Source organism: Vicia villosa, unplaced genomic scaffold (assembly GCF_029867415.1).
Source record: "Vicia villosa cultivar HV-30 ecotype Madison, WI unplaced genomic scaffold, Vvil1.0 ctg.000291F_1_1, whole genome shotgun sequence".
NCBI classification, from domain to species: Eukaryota; Viridiplantae; Streptophyta; class Magnoliopsida; order Fabales; family Fabaceae; genus Vicia; species Vicia villosa.
In genome coordinates, this window is record NW_026705125.1 from 192,930 (window position 1) to 202,259 (window position 9,330).

The window sequence follows — 9,330 nt, forward strand, 5'->3', positions numbered from 1 at the left end:
AGGGCATACACGCACCTCCGATATTTCCGTTCAGGAAACCTGGCAGTCTCCTAGTTGGGCTTGGGAATCCAACCCAATAGCGAGATCATGGCCCAGCGCTGGGGGCTATATATACCCTCTTCAACTAGAGGGTCAGGTATTCAATTCTTACTCACTCTTAGCTAGTACTTGCGCTCCTTTGCTCGTCATCTTACTTTGGCATTGGAGTACCTTGCAGGTACACCCCCCTCCTCCTCCTTCCTAGAAGATCCAGTCCGAGCAGCCTACGACGATCCTTCTGATCAGGTACGATCAATATCAATTGTGTTTTCTTTTGAAATAAAAACTCTCTCACGTGAATGATTAAAGGAGAAAATTAATTACTATCATTTAGTTAAATCTGAATCAATGATTTGAATCCAATGGTTAAAATTAACTCCTCTCATCTCTCATTAAAATAGTTCTCTCACTTGATATGGCCCCTGTATATATATATATATATATATATATATATATATATATATATATATATATATATATATATATATATATATATATATATATATATATATATATATATATATATATATATATATATATATATATATATATATATATATATATATAAAAATAAAATTTAAAAATAGACTAATTTTAAAACAATTTTTAAGATAAAATTGCTTTATAACTACAAACTAGTTTTAAACAAGTTTATATATTCAAACCGGTTTAAACCAATTCATAACTGAATTGAAACTGTTTTAACAATTAACTAAATTATTATTAATGTGGTTATTAAAAACTGAACTGAACCATTTATGTGGTTCGGTTCAGTGCAGTTCATAAACCATGAACACCCCTAAGAGTACATCTTTTACTTCTTATCAATGAATTTGCTTATAAAGAAAAAAAAACATAGCTTATGTGATTTTGATTATTGTAATGGTTTGCATAAATACTTTAATATTTATTATGTTATCAGTTATTTTCCTTAAATATTTGTTACTCATTTTATTCTCTTCTTTAACCATTATTAACAAGCATTTAGCAAACTGTTTAAAGTGACAGCATTTGGCCTAACAATAATTAATAATCATATGCTTTGTTTTTTTTCTTGCAATTATTATATCATGTCATCTTCATCGTCTAGGTTGAGAAACCATAAAGTCAAATCAATGGAATAAGGACTAACATAATCAACATTATCTGGCAGCCTAAAAAATGAGCATAAACCTTAGGTTGAGAAGCATGAATAACAAACCAACAGCAGTGGCACCACCCAACACTGATCTAAACAATAGCTTCTTTTGGGATTTTGATTTTGGTATATCTATTTCACCGTCTTCTGTCTCGTCTTCTGGTTTTAGTTCTTCCTGCTTAACGAAGTTGCATGACAGATTCAATTTGCATACGGAAATGAATTAACATAAGCACAAGCTTGTCTAATAAAATATCAAAAGTTTAGACTTATACTTTAATATGCAACAGAGAATGTTCTGGATGGTAAATATGATCTGTGTCGTATTGAGATGTTTGATGAGACTCGTTGTATTCAAGTTTTGAGCTTTGATCATCTACATCACATTTGGTAGGATCTACAACATCATTGGTTATCATATCTTGTATTCTCTGACCTCCATCTCCAATGTCTTGAGTTGTTGCTACATCTTTGCTACAAGAATCGTTAGTCTTATCATCTTGATTCGAACCTTTTTCGAATTTATCTACACCTAGAGATTTAGATGTAAGACCCAACGCACAAGATCCAACATAAAACATTTATATGAATATGAGTACTAGTTGTTAGCTAAATACCAAAAATACAAATAATACACATAATCACAAACTAGAATGGAAAAGTGGTATTCAATTACACTGGTGGTGTTGGCTGATATGGTGTTGGCAACACTGGCTAATGCTTCCATCCTTTTGAGTGACCATCTTACAAGTATGGCTCTAAAAATACAATAAACTTACTTCCATATTCATTCCATCGAGCACCATACCCATCAACCACTCTTATTTCAAAGACAGCTCCGTGTGGCGGGACAATGTGTATATTTATCTAACAACAATGTGCTATTAAGTTGTTAATAGCATCCGTTGCGAGCCTATTTTTATTAGAATCATTCCAAACCAAAGAACTCCAATAACCACTGCTACATCTACATGAATAAACAGATAAAGCAAAGCACTGTGGGTGCGTGTGTGTGTGTGTGTGAGTGTAACCTTTGCTCCATCGGTACATCTGTAATAGCGAACTAGAACTAGATCAAACACTTAATTTTGGCCAAGCCTGGTAATGACTTGATGATAGAACTAGAACCAGGTTCAATTGTCTCATTCCCTTTTGCATCTCTAAAATTTACATCATTAATATCAGTTCCTTGTTGGGTCCTTTTTTGTTTTGATTGATCTTCAGTTGTGTCTCATTTTGTGTTTCGTTTTGGTTTTCGATTTAACCGATTGACCAGAACAAAAGCTCCGGAATTTAAAATTATGATTCTAAGGTAAATTCTTGTAGAGCTATAAGGACATGAACACTTCCACTATCAATAATTTACCTAGTAAACCTAGCTAACTTCTGGTGTTGAAACAACAACAAATATCTTTTAATTAAAGGGTGGCAAGTAGCATAAATTGATGGCGCCCCACATAGTTTCCACTTTCCAAGCAAGAGAATCATCCACATCAATCAGATTACATAAAAAAAAGACACATACTTACTCAACACAATAACTAACCACTGGTAGGATAGTAACAAAGCTAAACTTAGTTGGTTGAGATATGATAGAGCAAAAGTAACCCAAATATACAAACCTTGTAATGAGTGTTAATTATGTTGCATTTTTTACACTGCCGAGTGTTGTTAATACCAGCTTGGCCTGGTGTTTATTGAACATGGTTCTTTGATTCCAAAATTACTTGACAAAATTATACTCACAGTTGCATATATACAAGGATTAAAGTATTTATTTTCAATTGAATGTGATTACAAACAATCCATATGAAGATTACATTCACAAAATTTGGCTCAGTTTTAGTGTTGCAAATAACAGAGGGGTCAACTATTGCAGTACATGATGTCTCCAGATTTACAGTGTTAGCAGCTATACGAAATCTGATCCATAATTGGGATTATTTGAATGTTTTCTAGTAGCATCATAATTACCAACAAGTCTAAGTTTTGAGTGCTATTCCAGTACTCTCAAATGGCTTATTAAACCATTGAGAGAAGTCCTCTGATGAATTGAATATGTTGAGCAACAAGAAGTTAAGAAGTGTCCATAGTTCTTCAAGATTGTTCTGCTCATAAAGAAACAAACAGCTACAAACTATAAATGTTACATAAAAAGGATAAAAATGAAACAACGGGCATTATATGAGCCTGAAAGAGAGTTGAACAAAAACTGTCATTCCCAAGATAAAGCATGACATATTTTTGAAGAAGATTATAGAAAAATTCAAATGGTAAAAATAGAAATAGAAAAACTAGCAATGGTGTTCCGGTTAACAGCAATCTCTGAAAGCTCCGGTAGTGTTTCAAGTCTGCATTCAACTTGCAAAGCCATTCTTTATGCGGCAGCCTTCGTCAATTATTATATAGTGCCAATGTACTTTGCTTAGCTTTGGTCTATCATGCTTGTTCATCAGATATTCATATGTTGTCAAAAGAACATTGAATTTCTGGTGAATAATCCTTTCCATAAAATATGAAAGAATTAATAAAGAACATACACAAGAATAAGTATCAAACTGATGAAGGGGGGTCAATATCGTTAAATTCAATTACTTGAATAACCGACGTCTCTCCTCCAAGGTCCAGCATATATCCTTACCGGTGGCTTCTCGCCCTTTCTCAGCTTTTCAACTATCTCAACCACTTTCTCTGGGGTTACATCTTCCTGGAATCAAGCATCATTATGATATATTAAGAGCGCTTTCGGAAGTACATGAACAATAATAAACCCCTGCCACCCCAAAAAAGACTCAAGAGAAAAGGCGTACAAAATAATTATAAGTATATCCTTCTGAACCATTAGAGTAATCAGCCACTGTAATCATTGGAGCATTCACACAGCATCCCTGCATAACACCATTAGAGTAATCAGCCACTGTAATCATTGGAGAATTTTGTAATGAGTGTATTTTCATAACTTCCTGCATGATGGTAGTATTTAGGAAGCATATTGAGCAGAACCTACAATAAGAGGAATGAATAAGCATAAAGATGAAATTCAAATCAAAAGGCCACCATAAAAGTAACTAAAACAATAAGAAAGACTTAAACAATTACTCTGTGTTGCTTGTATTTATACCTGACAGTTTTCAATGGTGTCGCCTTTCTTGGCAAATATAAATCAAGTAAAATGAGTACACATTCTTCCAACTCAGCGGATTTATAACCCAAGAAATCACTAAGTGATGAAATCTGCAATAGATTCTCAACATTAATTGCCTTGAAATACAAACATACATTGAAAAAATGCACTTTATAAATGTGTTAACGTGAGGGTTTCCCATTTCAAAGTTTAGTGACTTAAGAACTTCAGCTTCCATTTTAATAACCTACATCAACAACACTTAATATTATAAACAAAGAGACATGTACTAAAATGAAACTAACTAACACCAAAGATATAAAAAAGGTATTCACCTCTTTCAACTCATATGTGTTATCAGTAATGTGGCAGAAAACCACAACCTTTGGTGGAGTGATTTCTTCATATTTCCTGCATATAAAAAAGAAATTGAATGCATAAGCAAATTAACATCACAACATTAATAAATAAAACTTTTAATTGATTAAAAATTAATGGATCTTACGAGGCAACAAGCATGCAAGAAACACCAAGCAACTAAAGTTTGGACCTGTTGACAACATTGATAGGTAGGAACCTATCAATGTAAGAAACAGTAAGATGAAGCGTTTGAGGAAGAAGCTTGTACTCTTCCACAACTTCAACTAACCAATCCACCAATATTCCCCTCATGTTTGTAGTAATGAATCTCTGAACATTCTCAATATATCCAACCATATGTGTTCTCTTTTTCTCCATCTAAGAAACAGAAAAAAACTTTAATAACCTAAAAATTGTAAACAATTAGTAAAAAAAACAAATCAAATCCATAAAAATAACAAAATCTTACCTCCATGTGGCGAAGATAGTTGGAAATATCAAATGCATACGGTTCAATAATCTGTTGAATTTCATGCTTTGCATTGTTCTTTATCTGAATAGGCAAATAAACATATGTTGCTGCAGTTGGTTCAGTGTTTTCCCTCTTTTTTGAACCACGAGTCTGCATCTTCAATTGAATGGAAGAGTGTAAACGAATATGAAGAAAGAGGAGCGAGATTAGGGTTTGTGAAATGGGAAAGAAGAAATAAGAAATGGGAGATTGTGTCTATATATAAAAAAGGGTTTTTGAAAATGTTTTCGCCAAAATGAAATTCCATGGCGCTATTTGGTTTAAGTGTTTGGGTTTTTAATTTTGGTTTGAAATTGGGAGGTTTGGGCGGGTTTTTTTCAATGAAATGTTAATTTTTGGTTGCCGCCATTTTGTTCCGCTTTGCTGTCTAATTAAAAACACCCAATACAATTTCAAAAAGATAAATTTTTTGAGTTTTCAATTTTACTAATAAAATAATAAATAAAAAATCATTATCAAAAATAAAATGATTTATTTTAATTGATTCATAACATAACTTTTTTTTTTACGAATGTATCAAATTAAATTATGAGAAAATAGAATATCAATTTATCATATAAATTAATTTTACACTGTAAACCAATGATTATTATGTATTACATCAAAACATATTCAAAATTTTGAATTATTTATATGATATGGCATAATAGTATATTTTTTATCGAATATCAGTGTAAAATTAACTTACCCTATCGATGGTGTCATACCCTAAAATTTGTCCTCTTATAATTGTCTATGTCATTTTATTTTAAATAATTGACATAGCGCAATCGGTAAGAATTAGAGGACAAAAGACGTACGACCGAAAGGTCTCGGTTTCGAATCTCACTTCTAACCTTTATTTTATTTTCTAATTTTTTTTACATTTTTTATTATGTTTTTAACTTTTTTAGTTAATTTTCTTCTTTTTTATCAGAAAGTTTAAAACATCTTTTCTTAATTTTTATACTTCTTTTAGTAAAATATATTAAAAAATTACAAAAAATATATATCATTTTTAGAAGTTACTTTTATTATTTTAAGCATTAAATCAGATAGATATTTTATTATTATTATAATAGTTTTAATTCAGTTATTATTAGTTTTATATTTTTATTTCTAATTATATTATAGTTAGTTAGCTATTATTATTATTTAGTAATATAATTAATAGTTACTAGTCGTCTACCCGTGCTATGCACGGTTTTGGGCTATTTAACTTTTATTGTTAATGAAAGTTATATAAAATTAATGTATAAATATAATAAAGTATTTATATGTTGTCATGTATTGTATAGAGTTGATATTTTATAGATTATTTACACGTATTTTAAATTTAAAAATATAATAAAAATTAAATTTTTATGAAAATTATTTTGTAATAAAATAGTTGATTTACAAATTATCATTATTATTTATACTAACATATAAATACAATTAAAGAATACACTTTAAAACTCGAGAGGGTTGGTCTAGCGGTAGAGTTTCGGCCTCAAGGGTGTGCTTCCCTTGAAGTACTGAGTTTGAAAGAGGTTTGGGCGAAATTTCAGAGGCTACGTGAGGAGTTTAAAAAACTCCTCTCCGGTGGATTAGTCGGCACGGAAGGAAGGATACTCCTCTATTAAAAAAAGGAATACACTTGACCTACATTAGCTACCTTTATAACCATGTCACTTAACCTATTTATCCCAAAATCAACACCTCAAAATCAAACAAATACAATAGAAATATAACTATATTTGTGACAATATATACTTTAATTCATCTTCTAACATTCATATATCATAACATTCATATATCATAAGTCAACTTCAGAGAGTTAATAGAAATTGGATTGTAATACCTCAAAATCAAACAAAGGTATAATAGAAATATAACTATATTTGTGACAATATATACTTTAATTCATCTTCTAACATTTATATATCATAAGTCAACTTCTTAAATACTATATTTATATATTGTGATGTATCAAAGTTCGTACCTAAAAAAAAACACATAATTAAGAATTAAAAAACATCAATACAATTTAGATTAAAGATAAATAAAAATAAAAAAATGAAAAAAGAAATATCCAAAATAATTATTTATTTCAATTAATCTTCTAACATTTCTCTCTCAACAAATAGAAATCTACATAAACTTTCAAATCTTGTAGCTATAAGAAAAAAACAAAACGGACCACATCAATACAAAAAAAAGTATTTATATAAAGAAAATGAACATAAAAAGTGACAAACAACTTCAAAGAGTTAATAGAAATTGGATTGTAATACCTCAAAATCAAACAAAGATATAATAGAAATATAACTATATTTGTGACAATATATACTTTAATTCATCTTCTAACATTTATATATCATAAGTCAACTTCAATACTATATTTATATATTGTGATGTATCAAAGTTCGTACCTAAAAAAAACACATAATTAAGAATTAAAAAACATCAATACAATTAAGATTAAAGATAAATAAAAATAAAAAAATAAAAAAAGAAATATCCAAAACAATTATTTATTTCAATTAATCTTCTAACATTTCTCTCTCAACAAATAGAAATCTACGTAAACTTTCGAATCTTGTAGCTATAAGAAAAAAACAAAACGAACCACATCAATAAAAAAAAAGTATTTATATAAAGAAAATGAACATAAAAAGTGACAAACAAACAATTTGAAGAAATAGAAGTATTGATAATTATATAGGATGGTTTTGTGAGTTAATGGATGATTTTGATTTATATATATATATATATATATATATATATTTATAGCATCATTTGCATTAACATTCATTCAGAAAATTAAAAAAACATATATATTAAATTCATTTTCATTTTTATTATTTTTTCATAAAAAAAAAACATATATACACGGTTGTGTTTTGTAGTTAATATGATGTTTTAGAAATCTTCTGATTTTAATTTTAATTCGATTTATTTTGAATTTCTATTAAAATTAAAATCATTTTTATTATTATGTCTTTTTTGTATTGTCTAGTTCTTTGCGTAGGGTGCAAATAAAAGAGGAGGTCAATTTCAAGTTATGTTCCAAGCCCATTTGATTATTAAACCATATTTGATCAATTCTTCAAGCCAAGAGAAAAGTTGCAAAGTTGAGACCACATTACTTAAATAAATATTAGATTTGTTGTTTTGAAGAAGATGAAAATTTACAAATTTCATGACATCACCAAATTTGTGACATCACACACCTTCTAGAAGTCTAATAGGACAAAAAATAACAAATTTCTTCATTCCTCCTCAAAATCACACGGTTTTGTTTTTTTTTTTTTTACCCAAATGTCACAAATATGAAACTAAAATACCACATTGCCACACTTTGAAAAAAAATTGCCAAAATGCCACCTTTTTATGTGGTGGTTCGGCCAAGGATAGACGAAAAACAATTTTTTTTCCCAGTTGGAGTTCAGCCAGGGGTTGGTCGACCCTTAACTAGGCCTTATTTTCGTTTTTTTTTATTTTGAATTATTAAATGAATATTTTGATTTTTTAATATAATAATTGTTTATATAATAATTGTTTGACTAATGACATAAACAATTTACAAAAAAAAAGAGCCTATTTTTTCTTTGGTTTTGGCTTTTGTTGGACTTTATGACCCCCTGTGTAACAGATGATGGGTTTCTTGTTCCGCATACCCTTGTCGTACTGTTGGTCATCGATTGGTGGAGGTGGAGGTTGCCTTTGTGGAGATTCTTCGCTTGAAAGATATTCGTCATGCTGTGATGAACCGTCTCTCATTGCGAAAGCCAATTGTTCCACAGTTGGAGGCGGTAAATTCATAAATTCATCATCAGTGAGTTGAATGTTGGGGAGTGGTTGATTCGACGATGCAAAGGTTGGTGGCATATGAGATTGAATATCTGGAAAATAGGCATTCATAGTGTCAAATGTATATGGGAGTTGGGAGAGTGAAGGGACAGAGGAATGTAGTTCAGATTAGGAGAATGGGTGGTCGAAGTCGGGTTGAGGGATTGGGGTGAATTGTAGCAGTGGTCGAAGTGTTGATTGTTGTTGATATTGTTGTTTGTGGTAGTACTAGTTTGTTTGGGGGGTGTGATGTAAGGACTTGGATGTTCAGATGTGGTGGTAAAAAATGTGTGTTATTGTGTGGTTTGGGTGTGATAGTATGTT

At 30.2% G+C, this 9,330-nt stretch overlaps 1 pseudogene; it reads right to left on the reverse strand.

Annotated features, from left to right (window-relative positions):
* Positions 1-4,087: 4,087 nt before the first annotated feature.
* On the reverse strand, positions 4,088-5,343 carry LOC131626468 (cyclin-A3-1-like; annotated as a pseudogene).
* Between the last annotated feature and the right edge of the window lie 3,987 nt (positions 5,344-9,330).